The sequence below is a fragment of the Cyanistes caeruleus genome, chromosome 1 (genome assembly GCF_971803275.1).
Source record: "Cyanistes caeruleus chromosome 1, bCyaCae1.hap1.1, whole genome shotgun sequence".
Classification (NCBI taxonomy): Eukaryota; Metazoa; Chordata; class Aves; order Passeriformes; family Paridae; genus Cyanistes; species Cyanistes caeruleus.
The window spans coordinates 68,587,340-68,608,135 of record NC_141701.1 but is presented as its reverse complement, the minus strand read 5'-3'; the positions used below and the strand labels follow the sequence as shown (position 1 = coordinate 68,608,135).

Sequence of the window (20,796 nt, the reverse complement as noted above, 5' to 3'; positions counted from 1 at the left end):
AAATGTTAGCCATATGCTGATTCCATATCTGTTACATGATGAGGATACTAACAAAATGCTGAAAGAATTGAGTAAAACTAATATTAAACACAGTCTCTTCACAGGATGAATGGAGGAAAAGCTTTTTTTCTAAAGTTTCAGAGTAGTTATATAAGTCTTAGACTTATTACACTATTTGGTACAACATTTTCAAAGTTAGTTTAAAAAACATCAGTTGATAACTCTTAGAGGGGTAGTAAGCTGGAGTGAATATTTAATGGGCTGTTGTGCTCTCACAAGAACAAAATTGCAGCAGGATAACTATGATATACAAAATGGCTTTTGCATTTATTTTTTGTAATACACTATTCAAACCAAACAAAAGGCACTTCTGTTATAGGCCTACTTTTTCTAAAAATAGTTGCATTTGGATTAAAATAAGAGCACATTCAAACAAAAAAAACCAAAACAAGTGTTCTGGAAAACTGTCATCTAGTTCTATTTTCTACAGTAACAGCAAATCTCTTTCATGTGTCCTTAGTCTAGAACAAGACCGGGAAGGTTTAATGAAACCAGCTCACTTTGCCCTGTTGCTGTTCATTCAGCACTAATGTGACTACAGCCATTAGCTCAAACTTTATGATTTATTTTCACAATATACTGTATGACAAAGTACTTTTGGGGAACCTGACTGGTTCTGAAGCTTATACAAATCCAGTGGGCTTGCAGTGCTTTAAAAATCATCTATGCATATATGCCTAAGTGTGAGAATGTAAAAAATATTACTGAAAGTCACATATATTATTCAATAAGTATTTAAGCTTTGTCTTCAGAAGCCAGTAGCAAGGCTCTTACCCTTTTTAGTTATAAAAGCTTTGCATATTCTGGGACTTTCAATTTCTGGCATACAAGTGAGATTCAACCACTCGAGTGTTTTGATGAGCTCATATACATTTAATTTCTTTTATTACAAATTAAATCTGATGTCTTCTACTATCTTCCATGCGATATGATACAATCTGATAACTTTTAGGCATCCAGGGTGATACACCATTCATGTTTCTGCATATCCATTTCCTTGGCATTGTGAACACCTCTATTTGCAATGCTTTGGTGTGTATTCTTGTAGGGCTTGCTTGAGGAAAAAAATACCTGTCTGGTTTCCATTTTGGCCTTACACTACTCTAGTTGGCCTCAATTTCTGAACTGTGAGCACCTTTCTGAATGAAGTCTCTTTCTTTTTCATCTCATTACACTGTTTCTATATGCCAGAAATTAAAAATTCTTTAGGTAGTATGCTCTTACATCTGGGAGCTTTTCCATAGAAATAAATATTTTTATTACACTAAAGAGACTCTTTGTACTTGTCAAGATGGTGCCAAAGGATCATTAGTCAAGACCTTTCAAGAAAGCAGAAGAGAGTAATTTTTAATATTGATGTGTTCTTTTCATTTTCTAATGTCAACAGAATTTCTATTTTTGAACACATTTGGAGTTCTCTTTTTTTTTTTTTTCCTATGAAAGCTCAGGTAGAAATGAGCTATAAGATAGGCTCCAATAAAGTTTTGTCTATCCAGTACCAGATTTTCCCCATTTGTAATACTGCACAAGGCTGGTTTTGTATATTCCGTGGTTTTCCACTGTATATCTCATCAGATTAACAGCCTCTTTAGTTTAATATACTGCACCTATATAACATCATTAACCCTCATGACCTGTTGGGCAGTAAGCTGTGAAAGATATATAACAAAGGGTAAGTGAGAAAATAAGAGTTCAATATTTCAGAATTTTATCTGAATATATTAAAACCATCATTCTTTGTACTGTACAAAAAGATTGTTTAAGTTTAAATTAATAATTAGTACGTTGCATCTAATTTATTTAAATTTAACTTCCCTTGGTCAGTTATCTTGCTATTTATTATCTTTAAGTTTGAAGTTAAGAAGCATTGATCTACAAAATTTTAGGTTAAATATCAACATCGAACAGGAACAAAAAGGATACAAATGTTATTAAATAAGATCACTGATTCAACATGCATTTGATTCAAGGTTTAAATATAATATGTGTTTAAATGTCATCCCTCCACCTCTTCATTAGCTTTTAAATTGATTTTTCAAAATGAGTACTAAGATTCAGTAGGAAATGTTGTACCTCAGCATTCAATGATTCATTTTTAAGTGTTAATTCAAACATTATGTCATAAAGTTCATAGTTCCAACATTGCATCATAATATCAGATGCCATACCAAACATCTAACATCCAAGTTATCTAATAACCAGAAAGGGGACAAGAGTATATTATGACCTGCCCCTGAGGGTGAGGGTAACTCAAGTTCTTGTTAATAGATCCATTGGGACAGGTTAGAGTGAAATGAACCTGAATGATTGGTGTTTTGGTTATTGTTACTATATATATAAATATATATGTAATATAGCAATGTAAAGGCATAAAGAATAACACTGAAGGAAATGTATAAGGAGAAGAAAGAAAAACAAAGGGTAAGAGTAGAAAGATAACACCATCTGTGGATCTCGTAACAAGACTTGCTTTTTTTCAGATGTCCTTCAGTCAAAGTGGTGGTCATAGTCTTGGGAGTGGGGAAAAGCCCAGAAAACACAAAGTTGAGTGTGTTAATATATACTTAGGTTAAAATGGGAACATGCAGGTAACTCCCCCGGGGTGAAGTTTTACACTTGCAACCGTGTAGAGTCATGCAGAGTTCTCCTGTGGAAGGCCCCAAAACTCAGTGTTGGTTTTGGATGGTTCATTACATGTTTTAATGACATGACATCTGCCTCTCACATCAACATAGTTGAAACAGTTATGCCCCCTCAGAAGGGAATAACACCCTCAGGCCTCCATGTGGATGTCTCAGTATCTGCCCAGAGTGGAGTTTCACAACTGAGCCAGCTGTGTAAGGGAGTATCATCATGAAAAAAATCACTGTGCTTTCAAGACCCACCTATCTGTTTCTAAACCCAGCTTGTAGTCTCTGGTGGTGGGCGTTCACTCCCCCTGCCTTATGCAGATCAGATATTTTGCCATCACATACTCAAAACCTCTCCTCCTCCCCTTTTAAAACCCCGAGGTTTTAACCTGCCCCCAGCCCAGGCTATCTCTGCAAATGGCCAATTGTTCTTTGTCATTTACCATCAACATGTCAGTCCCTCACAGAGTGTTAAAGAAACTTCCGTGTCAATCATCCAGTAGCCACTCTGGCAGTCACACCACACCACCTAAGCTGGGACACTGAGTAAATTATATAAATCAGAGCAGAGAAATCTCCATTTTTTCATGAATTATAAAATAGATAAAGGTTTGGCTGCAGGTGACCAGTACTGGTATTACTCATGATGCAGTATGTTTTAAAGTTTTCATTGATGGTCTTGTACAAAAATAGGAGTGTTTCTTTCTCTGATTTTTAAGGTATCATTATTATGGAGAAAGAAATCTGTATACAGTAAGAATAGGTGCTTTCAAAGCTATCATATAATATCATATGTATCATATAATTTGATTTTTTGTGCAAGGACATATGTTTACTGACTAATACCAATATTTTTTTGTTATAAATTTTAACATCAGAAATTAAATATAATAAAAGAATTATAAATAATTTTAAAACAAATAAAAATATAGATATAGTAATATATAATATTAAATATAAACCTGTCGTGGTTTTAAACCGGTAACTAAAAAAATTACTTATTTCTTGCTGTGAGATATGGATTAGAACAAGAGCAAAACAGGCTTAAAACTTAAAAGGAATAAAGAAAGTTTATTAACAAACTACGAGAATAAGAACACCAGAATAAACTTCCAGAAAACCTTTTTTATCCCCTACTACCTACCATTCTTTTGTTTACATGGCAACATAGAGACAAAAAATTTTGGAACTTTGGTGTTTAAAACGGTCCCAAATCTTGCTAGAGTCTTTTCATCAGTCTTTGTAGAGAAACAGAAGCCTCTTTCTGCTAATCTATGGAGTTTCTCACAAGAAAACTATTTCTGTTATAGTTTCTTATTTTCCTGATGTCAGCTGCCCGGAAATCTGTCATCAGAGCTCACTCCTCCCATTTCACATCACTCTGAGGTGTGTTATGGGCCATGAGTCCAGGGATGTCATTTCAAGGATGAGTTATTCAAAGGCAAAAGTTCTCTTCATCTGTCTCTGTGAGCCTCTCTGGAAACAGTTTTCTCATTGCCTCCCAAGGCTTCAAATCTTCGCTTCACTCTGTTCCAGCACTTCACTGTATCACAATTACTCTACTTTTTACTCAAAATCTACACTTTGAATACTCTATTCCTCCCTATATACTCTGTCATGAATTAAAGGAGTTTTTTCAAGACCTTATTGTCCATCTCCATAGCTTTAACAGAAAAATATTTCAGCTTATAAAGCATCTCCTTATTCTCTACCTCTTCTGAAGCTTAATTCTTTTCATTACTGTCTCTGGTAGTTTATAAAGTCTCTTTACACGTGGATTACTTTCTTTTTCTTTCTTTCTCTGAAAAAAATGATTAATCTGCAAGTCTCATCTGGGTAATGAAAAGGTTAAAATCTTGCCCAGGCTTTGTAGATGGTTCTGTGATCTCTGCTGGAGCAGCAGCTGGAGCTGTCTGCAATGGAAGATTCTTCATGGCTGCTCTGAAGAGTGTGGTCACTGTTTCAGCCTGACACAGGTCAGGAGCTTTTTTTCCTTTCTTTACTCGGCAGTCTCTGGTGAATTCAGTCACAGCAAAAACTGCAGCCGAGCCAGAGACCGGCCTGGCCCAGCCAGAGCCCGGGGCAAGCCCCGCAGGCCCCATCTCCTGGCCGGGAGCTGCTGGGCCCAGCCCAGCCCCTGCCCGGGCCGCATGGGCTGGACAGGGAACGGGCGGCAGCTGGAGCTCTGTTACCTTTCACAGCCAGGAAACAAAGAGAACAAGAGAGCCCTGGCTTTACATCTTAAGGTAGGGCTCACAAGTTGATCTTACTTTTTAATGGTCAAAACTGCTGTCAATTCTTATAAATGACTAATAATTGGTCAGGAGGAAAGACTCCCACCAGCCACCAGCAGTTTCAACTTCTTTAGCTCCCAAAGCTATCTGAAAAGTAAAGCCACCCCATGACAAAACCTTTACATTAATATATATATCTGTGTATAGCAGCTGATATTACATTAAGAGGACAGGTCTCCATTCCAAAATGGGAAAGAAGAAAAACAAAGGATGAATGACACAAGGAAGATAAAAAGGCTATAAACAAGTACACAGCAAGTCAGAAATAAGCTTCTAATCATCACAACAGTGAGGTTTTAGAACAGCTTTCCAGTACTGTTTGGGCAAGTAATAGTTTATTAAAACTGAAATGGTCCTAATGCTGTTCATGAGAAAAAAATTATGACTGATTGTGATTAAAATCTCGTAGCTCATACTTTCGGAATCTGGAATCTTCTGGCAAAAAGTACACTGTTAAAGAGGTAAAAGTTATACTTTCAAAAGTGACATTCTCAAAGACAGTTTGTTTATTTCCACAAGCACTATAAAATACTTATTTGACAGGAATGATCAGGGTAAATAGAAAAGACTTTGACAAATTAAAGTGCAACAGAGCTAGCATTCAAAAGGGTATGGCCTATATGCATTCCCTGGGTTGGAATTTCTGGGTAGGTAACTAGGATGCTGGTGTCCAGCTAAAAAGAAAGATAGTTTCTGGCTGATGGGTTCAGAAATCCCAAGTGGTCTTAATTTGGATTATATTTTAGTTCCATGGGCTTTCCAAGGTTCTATTATCCCAGATTTTCAATGTAAACTTGTGAGGGAATTAAATATTGTATGGCAAATTCCCTTATTATGCCTTTGCAATCTTTTACAGGTGCCAAATTTCAAATACCATTAAAAAGATCAGATGATTTTCCTGAACCACTGTGATATCACAATTCATATACAAGTAACATTTCTAAATTTATTAATTTCCTGTTGCCAATTACATATTTGAAAGGGCCCAACTCCCTTCTAGTTTCTATGGTTTTATCCATGTGAGAAACTTTGTTGAACCCAAGTTGCTGTAGATTTATTTTGATGGAGGAAACGAATGATATATCTAATATACCAGTTTGCTTCTGTGCTCAGAACTGTAGTGCCATTTAAGAAGACAAAAAATAGATTTATGTATGTTTTTTTCCTGGCTCCAAGATCCACCAAGGGCCTTCAATTCTAGTATGAGGTCTGCTTTCTCTTGGTTAAAAATTCTTTTCTCATGTGTGAATCAAATTGAAGTTGTGTTACAATTAACTCCCTCTGACTTCAACAACATCTTCTGTTCATGATTACATGGTTATGAGTAAAAATTCACTTAAGTGAATGCAGTTCAGTGCTGTCTTGTCCAAAGTAATGACAAGTGACTATATTTTGACCATAAAAAAATTGATAATGAGTCTCCCAAGGCTGATAAAATTTTCATTAAGAATAAAATTCACTTTGGATTTTCAGTCACCACATTTAACTATTTAGTACTATTTGTGATAACTAGAGTATTTCACCTGGCATCTAGCCAGTGTTTAAGAATTCCAAAGATGTGATGTCATGTGTTGCAGTTCCTTGTGGATGTCTTAAGTTTCCTTACAATATTTTTATCCATTTGTGTGAAACAGCATCAGGCCATGTATTTGTATTAGGTGATATTCCACATTAAGAAAGAAAAAATATCAAAGGAAAATATGTTCTCAATGGAATACAATAGTGCAGCAAAAATAAGCTGCAGCACAGAAAGCATTTAATATTTTTATTAAAAGTGTGTGTGGTAGGAAATAGCTACAGGAAGACTTGAAGAAGATTTAAAATGTAACTTAAGATATATACATGGGAATGGACTGTATAGGTAACGCACTGCACAGAAGTTCTTTTTAATAATTTTCATTGCTAATGCAGTCTTCAGTCAAGCAACAGAATATATCTTGAACTTGAGTCTGCTTTCCACTGCATGCAGTAACTAACTCTGTTTAAGTAATTTGGAATTCTACTAGCATAAAAGTGATGTAAAAATTTAATCAGGACTATTACATCTTCTGGCTGTAAACCAAATATGCATTTGGATTTTCTTGTGGGAATTCCAGTAGGACTATTATTAAAAACAAACTAACAAAACCCCCAAACCACACCCACCCAAAACAGGCCCCTCCAAACCCATCCCCACACATAATGAACTATGGAGATTAATCAAAACCCTGTAGCATCTTTTCATTCTCTCTCTATTCAGTCTGTTTTCAGATGTCAAAACTCAGTAATAAATTAATTTCTTTCTGTTTAGTCAGTTGAATGTATTCTTGCATTCCTGCATTAATATTCCAGTAGTAAAGCTGCTCAAAGACTTGAGATTTTTGAGAGCTTACACACAAAAGAGAACATATAAAACAACCAGTAAAGATGAAAGTAAAAATAAATAATCAGATTCAGGCTTAAACATTCTTAATAAGGAAAAGACTGGGTAGATCACTGTTGTATGTCTAAAATCCACAGCTATTTTATGTCTCTTAGGAAACTGGCAGGAATTTTCTTTTTAATTTCTATTGGACTTAGAACTTTCCAGAGCCAACCATAACTTTATGTAAGTTTACAGTAGCATTTTATGCTATGTAAAAATTAGTATGTCAGTCACTTATTGTATTGAAACAGCACTGTGCTATGCACTGCCAAAACACAGTGGGGTACAAACCTTACATCTAAATGCCTTTTGGGCTATGAAGGCAAGAAAAAGGCAAAGTGTGAGAAGATAAACAGCACTGGAAAGGAAAATCACTTGCATGCAGCCAGGACTGTGGCAGAGGCATTGAAAAAAATTCAAATGTCTCTGGGGATCCCTCAGACTGTGGGACTAGCTCTGTCTCTCTCTTCTACTCATTTCTCTTAGCAGATCAGCTGTGCAATTCTTAACAGATCTGTGGGCACCTTCCAGCAGGTATGGATGCTGACAACAGTTCTCAGCTGTTCCATCTTCTTCAAGCTTTTTCCTGAATCTATGTTTTCTTCTCCTAATGTTCCTTTTCTGTTCAGTCATTTCCATGCTGGGATAAATTTTGTAAATCTGTTAAGAACAAAATTAAGGACAAAAGATACCAAGTCTCCTGACTGATCCTTAAGTCTCCTGCTGGACAAGGCAGTGCTTTAATTTAACCTCCAATCTTCCATTTTTTCATAGGAAACAGCTGTTTGCAAATCAGTGTTGTAAAATTGTACTCACATGGGAAGCCAGTCTTGCTTCTCCAGTGGTTGCCAGTTCAATTTCTTTGAGACAGATTTTTTTCACGAGCACACAGGTTGGAACTCTTGCAAGTATGAAATTGTCTTTGTGATTGGAAATCTCAGGAGGATGGTGCCATCTGACTCTCTTTGGGATCTTTTTGGAGCTGGACCTAATCTTGTTTAATCAAGATTTTCAGTTCTGTTTCTTTCGTTTCTCATTTTTAATGAATTACCATGCCAATGTTTTTTTCTCCAGATCACAAGCCTTTTAGAGCACAAATATCACTATCTCAACTGTTTCATGTCCATCTTTGCTTTTACATTTCTCATCTTGCGTGGCTTTCATCTACGAACATCCCCCTAATAGCTGAAGGGTGGGTGGCAAGAGGATGGATCCAGGTTCTTCTCAGTGGTACCCAGCAATAGGACAAGAGGTAATGGCCAGAAACTGATGAATAGGAAGTTCCACCTGAACATGAGGAAGAACTTCATTCCTGTGCAGCTGACTGAGCACTGGAATAGGTTGCCCAGAAATGTTATGGAGTCTCCCTCCCTGGAGATATTCAAGTACTGCGTGGACACACTCCTCTGTTCTGGGATGACCAGAATCATTAGGCAGGGAGGTTGGACCAGACGACCCACTGGTGCCTTCCAACCTGACCTATTCTGTGATTCTGTGAAACTCTTGCAACTCAGTACTACTCTTCAGAAAGGCTAAATGAAGGTCACATAGCTGTGTCACATAAAACTGGGCTGTGTGTTACACCCAGGTGTTGCACAGCAAATCTAAGGATACCGTAACCTTTATTTTCAGTGAATGTAGGCAAAATTCATTCCACCTACCTTTAGCCAAATGAATTCAAAGATCAATTATGTGGAGTGTGATGTCCCATTCTTAAGGAGAAGGAAACACCTAAGACTCATAAATACTTGTGGCTGAAAAGAAGGATAAAAGTCAGAGGGTCCAAAAACAATCAGAAAGTTTTTTAGTAAATTGAACACTTGGCATGTAAATTGGTGTTTGTCCCTGCCACATATATAAACACACAGCAGTGGGTTTTGGATAAAAGGGTATGGTGAAAGGGAAGACATAAAGGAAAAGATGAACTAAAGAGGGAGAGAGAAAGAGAGAAAGAAGGAGAGAAAAAGAGAGAGAAAAAGAGATCCCCAGTCCTGGTTTCAGTGTCAATCCAGCTGATTGGATGTTAATCCTGACTTCAGCATGGATCCAGCTGCATCAGTCTCACTGATGGGATGAGCAGGGTCCTGGGGCCACCACCCAGGCTCAGTGGGGTATATTTTCATGAGTAGATTTCTCTGCCTGGAAGATAGGTTTTCTTGCTTTCTATGAAAGCTAGTTATCGTGTGAAGTCTGTTCTTTCAGACCATTCTGGAAACAAGTAAGAGGGGTTTGGGATTCTTGGGTGGTTTAGATATTCCCCTACAGTCTGCTCCTACTTCTTGGCCTCATTCCTACACTTCTACTGTCTTTTTTCTGTTGTCCCTCTGTGGACTAGAACAAGGATATTTGTCTCAGAATAGTGCTGCCCTCTCTGTATGACTCCCTCCTTCTCCAGCCTTGTTCTTTCTCATGTTAATATTAACAATCCTTTCTTATTACTAACAATTCTTGTCTGTTATTTAAAACAGTCTTTGGTTGACTCCACAGTTATCTGGCTATACGTGTTTGAGACATACAAATTAGCCTCTCATATTCTGGGATTCTACGCAGAATGAGAAAGGCGTCCTCCTTAAAGAAATTCATCCTGCCAAAAGATGGTTTTCCAAGCAAAGTGGGCTGAATCAGACCCAGAGCTTCTGTTATCACTTCACTGATTTCTAAAGGAGTCGAAGTTACTAGTTTTGGCCAAAAATTTACGTGCTTTGGGATTGGGGGAAGGGTATTAGAGATGATTATTGCTCTATGTGATCAAAATGATTTTGTTATTGTTATGAAGAAATAGAAATTCAGAAAACTGAAAATAGCTGCATTAATACCTCTGATAATTTGAAAAGGAACAACTTATAAAAGATCTTTTATGAAGTAAACCAAGAAACCAGCTTTCAATTGATTCTGAATACATTTTTCCCCTTCTTTTTCTCATGCCTACAGGTCTGCTTTTTTAAAAGGCTTTTCAAAAAACTTAAATCAAATATCTTACTTAATCTATGCTCATTTATATGATATTTAGGAAAACACAAACCAATAGTTTATCTGAATATAAAAATGGATGACAAAGAGAGGATGACAAGTGAAAAATTAGATCGACAGATTGAAAAGTGTTTGGATGCCATCTCATTTACTCCAAAGATCTAATTTAATAAAAAAAAAAGAACATTTTGCTCTACAAAAGAACATTTATGAAGTTGATCAATAGAGTTTATTTAAAATCAAGGATTAATTATTTGAACTGAATTAGAAAGACTCGTTTGAAAATAGATAACATTCACCTCTCAAAACTGGATGTATTTGCAGGTGACTAATTAAAAGTAAAGAATGCCATTTGTACTGCAGGCCAAAAAAAACCATTCCTGTAATACATATTGAAAGTGAAAGTACTTCTGAAAACAACGCAGTTAAACCACTATGTGACAGTGCTGAAATATGCCCTGTCCTGTAGAGAGCTGAGTTCATAATCAAACAGGAATTTTGCTTTGTAGACTGATGGAGGCTGGGAGGCCATTGAGGTGCAATGAAAAGATTTTCCTCTGTGAGGTTTCTGTTCATGTGCATATGTCTATCACCCACTGTGAGATAATTCAGAGTGACATGAAGCAGTAACTTTACATCATAGAGACTTTCTGCTACTTGGTGAGCACTGGTGATGGAGCATTGTAAAAGAAGTATGACCTCACTATATAATGGGATGAAAAAAGGCTTCTTTTAAGAAGGGGCATAATTGCATGTAACTGTAACCTGAAGAAATACTAATACATGAAAAGTAACTACACATGGAAAAAAATAATCCCCATTTAGTGAGTACTCTAATACACATTTCTCATGCTTTTAATATGTGTAAATCACCTATATTTTTTAGCTTGGAAATCTGTAAATAATGTTTCCATAGGAAAAAATACTGAAACTTTACTGAAAGGAAACCAAAAACTGCAAATCTTGTAGTGTGGTATAGCAAGCTATTATCTGTATCTGTTCAATAATTCTCATTAAGGATGATAACCAGCTTGGAACAATTTTGATCTAATCAAATTGCCTAACTCTGCATCACATTTGCTGGTACTGTAAGCTACCTCTGTGTTATGAGGATTTGCACCACAGGTAGGAAAACAGAGCAGTAATATAACATTAAAGAGCTGGTCTAACATCCTTTTCAATGCCTTTGAACATGGTGAAATCTGCTACTGTGAAATCTTATTGATTCTATTCAGTCAAAAGGAGACAGATTGAGAAGTGTTTATTAACTTACATTACTAAAGTTACATTCCTGACCAAAAAAAAAATACTTCTAACATGCTAGGAGCCTTTGTGAAGGTTTTATGTGACTTATAAATTACACAGACCTTGTAACAGAAGAAAGCTGTATAGATATGTGACCTCCCATTTTCTTGTCTAGCACTTTTGCTCTCCTTAAATATGGAGCTGCTCCTACCATCCCTGAATAGACAATGAGAGTAGCAAGGGCAGGGATGAATGTCAGTGTCCCAACACCTGGCTGACACACTAGAAAACAGATATAAAACACAGTTTATTTCCTTGTTCTAGGCTGCTTTATTTATATGTTTTAGACAAATCAAATGTTGATTGGGGTCTCATAGCTCACTTTTCCCATTGTATTCTCTTTTCCTCATTCTCTTCTCAAACCTTTGCTCCCAATACAAGAGAAGCAGCCCATCCTTTCCAATAGAAGTGTTCCAAATACTGTGTCCAAATGGGCTACAAAGACATAGATCTTTGTTCTGACCTTGCCTACTATTTTCAATTCATTCTCTAAAAAAAATTAGCTTTAAAAAGAACAACAGGCCTACTCATCAAATGGTTGCTCTGCATCATTTCAGTTATCACCTCAATTATATCTCAAGAAAGCTGTCCCAGCAATTCCATGCTTTTGCACTTTCTGTACACAAACCATTTTGTCAGCCATCATACTCCCAGCTCTTTTTTCTTTTCTTCCCACAGCTCAGTTGTACATTTGTCATTCTTCAGTGGTCAGACCAGGCTGGGAATGGTGGCTGGGATGGAAAGTCTCAAAGCAAGTTATGTTTCAAAAAAAACAACTCTTTCATGTAGTGAACACTAGCTTAATTTTTCAGATTTTTGAAATGCTATAAAATTACTTCAGAGGTTTTGCCTTCACCAATCTCACATCTGTATGGCAAGTGCTATGATAAAATCTTTCTAAAACGTTTATCTGAGAAATTAATTAACCTTTGAATAAAAATATTGCTGACCCAAGTTAGCTGGCCTGATTTGCTAGCTGTGACCCACTCACTACCCTAATGACAAATTCTGCCAAAAGGGTGAGAAAAATTTGGTCTTTGTAGGTTTCTTTCCATGTACTTCCAGAGTTCACTCTGTAATGGGAAATTTAGGTCTCTCTTTGCAGAGCTTCAGTGTTTCTGCAGACCTTCCCCAGCTTTTGTATAATATCCTCATTTTTAAAGCAGCTGAACTGGGAGGTGGCACAGGAGACTCCAGTTTAGCTCTTTAAATAGAAATTAAGTTTTATAACATCCTAGTTGCCTGAGGTTACAGTGCACAGCAGCTAAAAAGGATCTTGGACTTTGGATGATTTTGATTTTAAAAGCCCCTGTCTATTACAGTGTTGCTTAGAAATGATAGAAATAGCTTATTTTTGTATCTCTTCTATATTTTTACCTGTTTTATTTCCATAAAACTCATAAGAAATACATCCTGACATCCACTTTATGTAATAGGGAAATTTCATTTCTCTTTCTTAGAAGAACTGAACACCCTTTCTAGTTTTAATTTCATACCTATTGTTTATATGTTATATATTCTATCACAAGTATTGCTATGGGCATGAACCTGCAAAAGTCACTCAGAAACCTGGATTTTGGCAAGCATTCACTTAGGTTTCAAGAGACCAGGCTTTCCGGTTCTGTTGCTGTTTTTTTGGGGTTTTTTTAATGAATGTGTTCATCTCTTTCTGTGTCCAAATTACACATTTGTGAAATGAAGATGGTCACTGTGACCCACAGCTCTAGAGGAGGCTGAGACAATAGAAGGTAAATATGTTTATTAAGATTAACATATCTTAATATTTGATTAGATGTAGCTTGGGCCTGCATATGAGACTACTTCAAGCTTAAGGTGTATCGCCTAATAAGAGGAGGGAGTTCAGCTTTTTCTGTGTTTTGTTTGTGATTCAAAGACCCCACTGGGCACAAAGAATGGTTGAGTGTGCACTGACCAATGAAGGTCTGTGAAGCCTCTTTCACAAATGAGTATTTTCCACTGCTTAAATAATTATCAAAGCTTTTGTCAAAAAACAGGTTTTGGTATGAAGTTAGCGTGAATTTGTGACTATAACAAACTTATCCTTCTCTACCAGTATGTTCCCAACCCCTGATCTGAGCTGATACTGGGGATGGCCTTGACTCAGGTGCAGCAGCCTAACATAGTATCATTTGCAAACTTGCTAAGGATGCTTTGAAATTTACTAAAAATGCCATTGATGAAGATTTTATATAATATTCATTCCAATATAGACCCTTGAAGGATACTACTTGATTTCCACTTGCACACTGAGAAATTGACAGTAACTCTTTGAATGTGTTCATTCCAGCCAATTCCTTATCCATCTAACAGTTCATCCATCTAATCCATGTGTCTCCTATTTAGAAGTAAAAATGTCATGTGGATCTGTATCAAAGATCTTACAGAAGATTAGGTAGATGATAACTGAACCTCTTCACTTATTCCCTGATGCAGTCACTCCATCTTGGAAGGCCATTGTTAGATTAGTCAGACAGAATTTGGCCTTGGTAAAGCCATGTGAGTTTATTCTAGTCCCTTGTCCCTGTGTTCTATGTGCTTTATCATAACTTCTGGGATAATCTTGCCATGCACAGAAATAAATCTGGTAGTTCTCAGGGTCTTTCTTATTACCTTTTTTGATAGTGGTTGTAATATTCTCTTTTCTCCCAGTCACCAGGGACTTCACCTGGCTGCCACAACTTTTCAAATACGATAGAATAGCGTAATGATTACATCTGTCAATTTTCCTCAGACCCTGAGATTCATCTTGTCAAGTCCCATGGACTTGTGTGCATTCAGATTTCTCAGATTATCTTGAAACTGCTCTTCTTCTATTACTAGAGATTTAGAGGCATGGGAACAGTGATTGCCAGTAAAATCTGAGGCAAAAAATTTTAATACTCATGTTGCTGTTTAACAGAGAGAACGGATTTCACTGAATCATGTGTCACGTAAAGCAGTAGACATCTGAAATTTGGAGCAAATTTACTTCTTAGTGCATGACTTCATGTACAAGTGTTCAAGTACACAACAATAATGAAAGAAAACTAGAGTGTTTGTTCAGAAGTATATTTCAAAATATACATGAGCCAAGTGGTATATTAATTCTAAAATGCAGAAAAAGGATTTCCTCATCCCCTGAATGAGGCCATTTCTTGAAATTTTAAATGTTTCATAAATCAATTTTTCAAAATAATCCTCTTGATTTCAACATTAACATAATAAAACTATGATTATCATATGTTAATAAAAGTCTCAGTTAAATCCAGCTCTTTTCAGTTTCTCTGAAGTGAAGGTGAAACCATCTTGTTGTCAGAGTTTTGGGTTCTCACATAGGGACACTCAACTTTTTGAGAATTAATCAATTTCTCTTGTGTTCTAGTTTAACTCCAGGTGACAACCCAGCCCCATGCAGCTGCTCACTCACTCCCCCACCAATGGAATCGGAGAGAGAATCAGAAGAGTAAAAGTGAGAAAACTTGGGGGTTGAGATAAAGACCCCTTTTAATGGGGAAGGCAAAAGCTGCACATGCAAGCAGGGTGAAACAAGGAATTCATTCACCACTTCCCACAGGCAGCAAAGTTTTCTGCCATCCCTAGAAACTCAGGGGTCCATTAGGCGTAACAAAGTCACATGCCATCACATCTTTCTCACTCTTCCCCTTTTATTTGCTGAAGACAATGTCATATGATATGGAACATTCCTTAGGTCATTTGGAGTGTTCTGTGTTCCCTCTCAACTACTTGTGCACACAGAGCACACACAGTTTTTTCTCTGCTGCTGTGGTGTCAGAGGCAGAAAAGGCCTCAAGTCACTGTAAACACTGCCCCTCTGTAAAAAGAACATCTCTCTGTTACCAACTCTGTTTCCAGAACATGCTACTATACCAGCTACTATGAAAAAGAATTATGTCTACCCCAGCCAAAATTAACACATCTTAAAAGTCTGTTTCCTGGATCTAAAATGCAAATAGGACCCTGCAAATAAGAACCAAACTTCAGTTAAAATAACACTGTAAACCACAAAACAAAAACTAATAGGTTTGAGACATCTAAGCATCTTTACTTCTCCCAACACAAGGCTGATTGTGGAAAATAAGTATATTTATTCAAGCTGCTCACTGGTCACCACAGCATTGCTTCTCATGACCAGAGACTCAGCTATTAATCCTTCTCCTCTAGTCCACAAAAGACTGCAAATGGTCCTTACCTGAAATAAATAAATAAATAAATAAATAAACAAACAAACAAATAAATAAATACATATTCTTCCCAAACAGACAAACAAATAAATAAATCTTTTTTTCTTTGCCCTGGCGTATTCCGCAGTGCAATTATATAGTACCTCAACCAAACAAAGGAAATGTGAGCAGCCTATGTCCTTGGCACTATGTAAGTCAGAAGAAAAAGAAGTAAAAAACCACCAAAAAACCACCAAACTAAAGCAATAATATTAAGCTTACTCATTTGGATAGAAAAGACAAAAGGGAGATAATAATCTGTCTAAGGGAGAGGCTTGGATTCCTTTTTATTTTGAAATACTAATTGTCCTGAAACCACACATGTAGCTTGGAACAGCTGAATGCCTAATATCTCTTCTTTGTAAATTTCTGACCCACTGAAGATAAGCAGACTTTTATGCAAGATCCAAACCCCTGTTTTAATGAGATCTTAAAAATACTTTCACTTTGGCTTTTTCTCTCACCAGCTTTGTCTGAATTTCCTGGCAACTTTGCATAAGAGAGTTTTGGACTTGGATAAAATACATCAGCATTATTTGGCAGAAGATTAGCACCCTACCCAGAACATGAAGGGTACATTGTGACCTGGTATAGAGGACAGGTATCTGGTCTCCTAGTACCAGTTCTGCTAATGGATGTCTGAGGGACAATCTGCTAGAACCTGGTTCCATGTACGCTCTCAGTGTATTTTATCTGAAGATTTCAGACTCAAGACTTCAACCTTGTTATCTTCTACATTATATAAGCACTGCTACTAAAGTCAATGAAACTAGAAAAACATCAAGAAAATAATGAAATTAAGTATCATACTGTACTGGGGGAAAAGTGTTGTCAAGGAATTTCTTTGAAAAAGAAATCTCATTATTACTGTACCTTTGGATATCAGGATGGTGGTTCATCATGCTCAGTTTAGTAGTGCAAATGCTTATAGAACACTCATGATGAAAGAAATGGAGTTGAAAGAGAGAAAGAATGATAGCTTGCAACTACAAGTTCTACATGACCTTGAAAATGGAAGATCACAAAGAATTCAAATATATGATGCAGCATAGAAAAGATTTAAAATACTCTTAAAAGAAACAGCTGTAGCAAGATGAGAAGAAAACAGATAATTGACACCAGATGTCCCTCTCAGACAGTGATGAAAGAGTAATTACAGAGGGAGAGATAGCATCCTGCAGAGAGCAGATGAGCTTTACCAGCAGCTCTACAAGAATGCATAGAGACAAACATGACAAGTTTCACCACCTCCTATGACATAAAGAAACATGAAAAAAAAGATCTTATCTTATGCCCTCAAAAAGAAGATAGAGAAAGTTGTGAAACCTTTAAGAGGAAAAATACCTGGAACAGATGGCATCACTAGTAATATCATAAAAGTTGGAGGGAAACCAGTAACCCAGGCAGAAAAGCTAATCAACTTGAACTATAGTGAATGAAGTGTCAAAGGACTGGAATTATATTATAATCACTCTTCTGCTTTGTAAAAATGCCAAAGGTGCTATGAAACATGCAGCCTTCTTATAGACTTGCAGCCATTTCTTATATTGCTGAATTGCTGAGCAATTGACTTCTGTAACAGCTACAGTTCAACTACCCTAAAATAGATAAAAATACTTAATAAAGCATATTTCATATTTATCTAGTAAACTACTAAATACACATCATTTCATGAAATAAAGACTCTCTGTCAGACTGTCTACACACCTAAGTAGTAGGTGTGAAAAATGTGTGAAAAATAAATTCCTTCAAATCAAACTCTAACAAAATGCCTCAGTGCTCTAAACACACTCCCTAGGGAGAGGACAGGAACTATATATGACAGATGTTATCAGAGTGCTTAAAGTTCTACTGGAAAGCAATTGCATTATAGTGATGAGGGTGAGAATCTACAGAGAGAAGAAAATTATGATCAGAAACGAACCTCTGAATATGTCTATATATCCCTTCTGCATTAATTTTAATATTGATAAGAATGTTTTCAATATATGACAGACAAACATTTTGCAAAATTTAAACTTAGTATTTTTAAAGAATTTTTAAAGTTACTTTAGACAAAATGTTCAGAACCAATCGGATTAGATTTGTTCAGTACCTGAGCTTGTATAAAGATCCTTAGTTGTTAGACAACACTAACAGCATCTTTAATAAACTCATCTGTATTTCATAGGTGAATAATACTGATACCCTATTATGTATCTGTATCTTATATTACTTTTTGGATACTGAAGAAAACAACTTTTAAAGGATCTTTTACTTTATGATTTTTTTTCCTATTTTGATTCTAATTTGCTAACACTGTGTTAGTCCAAAAACCCAACAAATTTTTTTTTGTTCTAAAAAGCCAGAATTAGTTTTGAATTATATGTTCATGACAAATATGCTCTTCTATTTCCTTGGAACATTTTAGCTAATTTTTTTCTAATCAGGTAATGTAGGCTGGAACACAGAAAGGTGAAAGCATGTTAGAGCTTTTTTGTTACGCTGTCAAAATGCTTCCTGAGGAACTCTAATTGGATAGCTCAATGTTAAAACTGTATTTCTAAGATCCCCTGGTAAGAATATTGATGGGACAGTGAGTGAAGAATTTAAATGTGACTTCAGGTTAACCTGAAATATTAGAAATATGGGAAATTTTCCCTCATGGGAGAGTGAAAACATTATAAAATTACACAAAGGAATTATTCAGTCATCACTAAGAGTGCATTTATGCTTTAGTATTAAAATGTTGTGTTCAGAAATAAATCTTAACTGATAGAGAGTGCCGTATCAGTAAATATAGTATCTTTGTTGATAGACCAAGGCATAATTGTATCTATTCACTGAGCTTTGGATTAGAGCCATGGTGAAGTAAGTTGGTTCTTATTATCTCTTTCTTTAAAAAGCACTGGTAAAATAATTTGAATGTAAATCTAGCAATTATGCTTTCTTGAACACTTGAATTGATATGTGCAAAGAGGTGCTTCTGCACTGAAAAAAAGCTTGATACTATTGGTGTATTTATGGTTTAAAGTAGTGGAAACTTCAGAGGGAAAATAAAAAACCTACAAAATACCTTAAAAATGAAGGCATGAATGTTCCACATAGGGAGCTTATGGTCTTGAATAACACCATTGAGTCTACTCCATCAAGACAACTGGCAGTCCAAACAAAGTACATTACCAAACACATGTGAATGATAATTATGCAACTGTCATTAGTCAAATCAGCAGGTAGTGGAAGCAAACTCTGACAGAGGGATACATTCTTTATCCTTTATCCATGTCCATTTCTTTCCCTCTCTCTGCCTAAATGAGACCTTTTTTATGCTGGAATTTCCTGGGAAAGTTGGTCATTCAAAGTAAAAATTAATCACTTTCTCTTCAGTTTAGCAATACTTTGTGAATTTGTCTAAAGCAGGTAAACAATGGACAGCATTGTCCTCAATGGACTCTGGTTTTCTCTGTTGAGATGTTCATGCAAATATACATGAAATCATTCTATGTCTTGTTTTGTGAAGAGAAAGGCAAAAGTAATTGTAGAAATAGAGCCAAGCAGCATTTTCTGGAGAGATTTATATGACTTTATGAAAGGGACTAATGTCTTTGTGAAGTAAAAATTTGCTGAGATGTCTCCCTAGCTAGTTTACAATGTGTATTTCTTTTTAATAATGCAACTTATTTTTCTAGAAAGCAATAATGTTTTCAACTGAACTGTTTACATTTAATCACAAATTTAGGTGTTTTGCCAGATCAGGACCTCATAATATTATCAATTAGTTACCACAATAGATAGGAGAAATTAAAAGACCTGACTGAATAATCTCTAGAAAATCATAACCTTTTCAAAGTTTGCTATTCCCAAAAGGATTGAAATATCAGAGCAGTTTTTGAATTTCTAGTTTTGGTATTTTCTTGATCCAACGGAATTGTAAACTATTACATTGACAAGAATCCAAAGGAAAAGAAAGAAATTCAGAATGTCTGAAGGTTTTTTATAATATGCGATCCATTTTCCAAACCCAGTAATCTTCATATAAGCTCCAACAGATTTAGAAAATTTTGCTATACTAAAATTAAAGCTCAAACTGTTAATTATCAGAACTGACTCCCAGTGTTTCAATTTGACTTTCCTCCATTACAAAAATCAGTATCAAAGTCTGCCAGTAGAAATGTTTTGGAATTCTCCCCTGCTCTATTACATACCCATAAACTAGGGACATAAATCTGAGAAATGAATAAATTTGATTTTATAATACTTTCATGCTTTTAAAGATAAAGAGAGAAGCAAATGATGCTCAGCAGAAATAGTAAGTATGTAAGTAAATAATATGTAGATGAAAATTATACCACTGGAAATATTTTCTTTTCATTCAGAAGATACACCTCTTATACAGAATCATGGAGTCATGAAAGAGTTTGATTTGGAAGGGACCCCTTGAAGGTTATTCAAGGTTATCCAACCCTCTGGCAATGAGCAGGGACATCTTCAAATAGATCAGGTTGCTCAGAATCCCATTCAACTTGACCTTGAATGTTTCCAGCATTGGGATATCCACCATCTCTCTGAGCAACCTGTTCCATTGTTTCACTATCCTCATCATAAAATAAGTCTTTCTTATATCTAACTTAATTTGATGCCCACTCAGTTTAAAACCACTATCTCTAGTCCTGTACAACATGACTGTTTCTTGTAGGCCCCTGTAAAGTACTGAAAATTCTCCTCTCCTCTCCTCGAGTCTCCTCTCCTCGAGTCTCCTCGAGTCTCCTCCTGAGTCACAAGTACACATTGTAGAGAGTCACATACAGCCTCTCATCCACTGTCTGCCCCAGGGCCTTCTCAGCGAGGCTGCTCTGAATCCTTTCATTCCAGAGTCTGTATTGATAATGCAGGTTGCCCTGATGCAGGTGCAG

General features: G+C 36.2%; 1 long non-coding RNA gene across 1 annotated transcript; it reads left to right on the top strand.

Annotated features, from left to right (window-relative positions):
- Positions 1 to 4,583: 4,583 nt before the first annotated feature.
- LOC147655567 (uncharacterized) lies at positions 4,584 to 19,522 on the top strand. Its single transcript, XR_015279706.1, has 2 exons — positions 4,584 to 4,936; positions 16,372 to 19,522. It is a non-coding gene; the product is annotated as an uncharacterized LOC147655567 (long non-coding RNA).
- Positions 19,523 to 20,796: the final 1,274 nt, after the last annotated feature.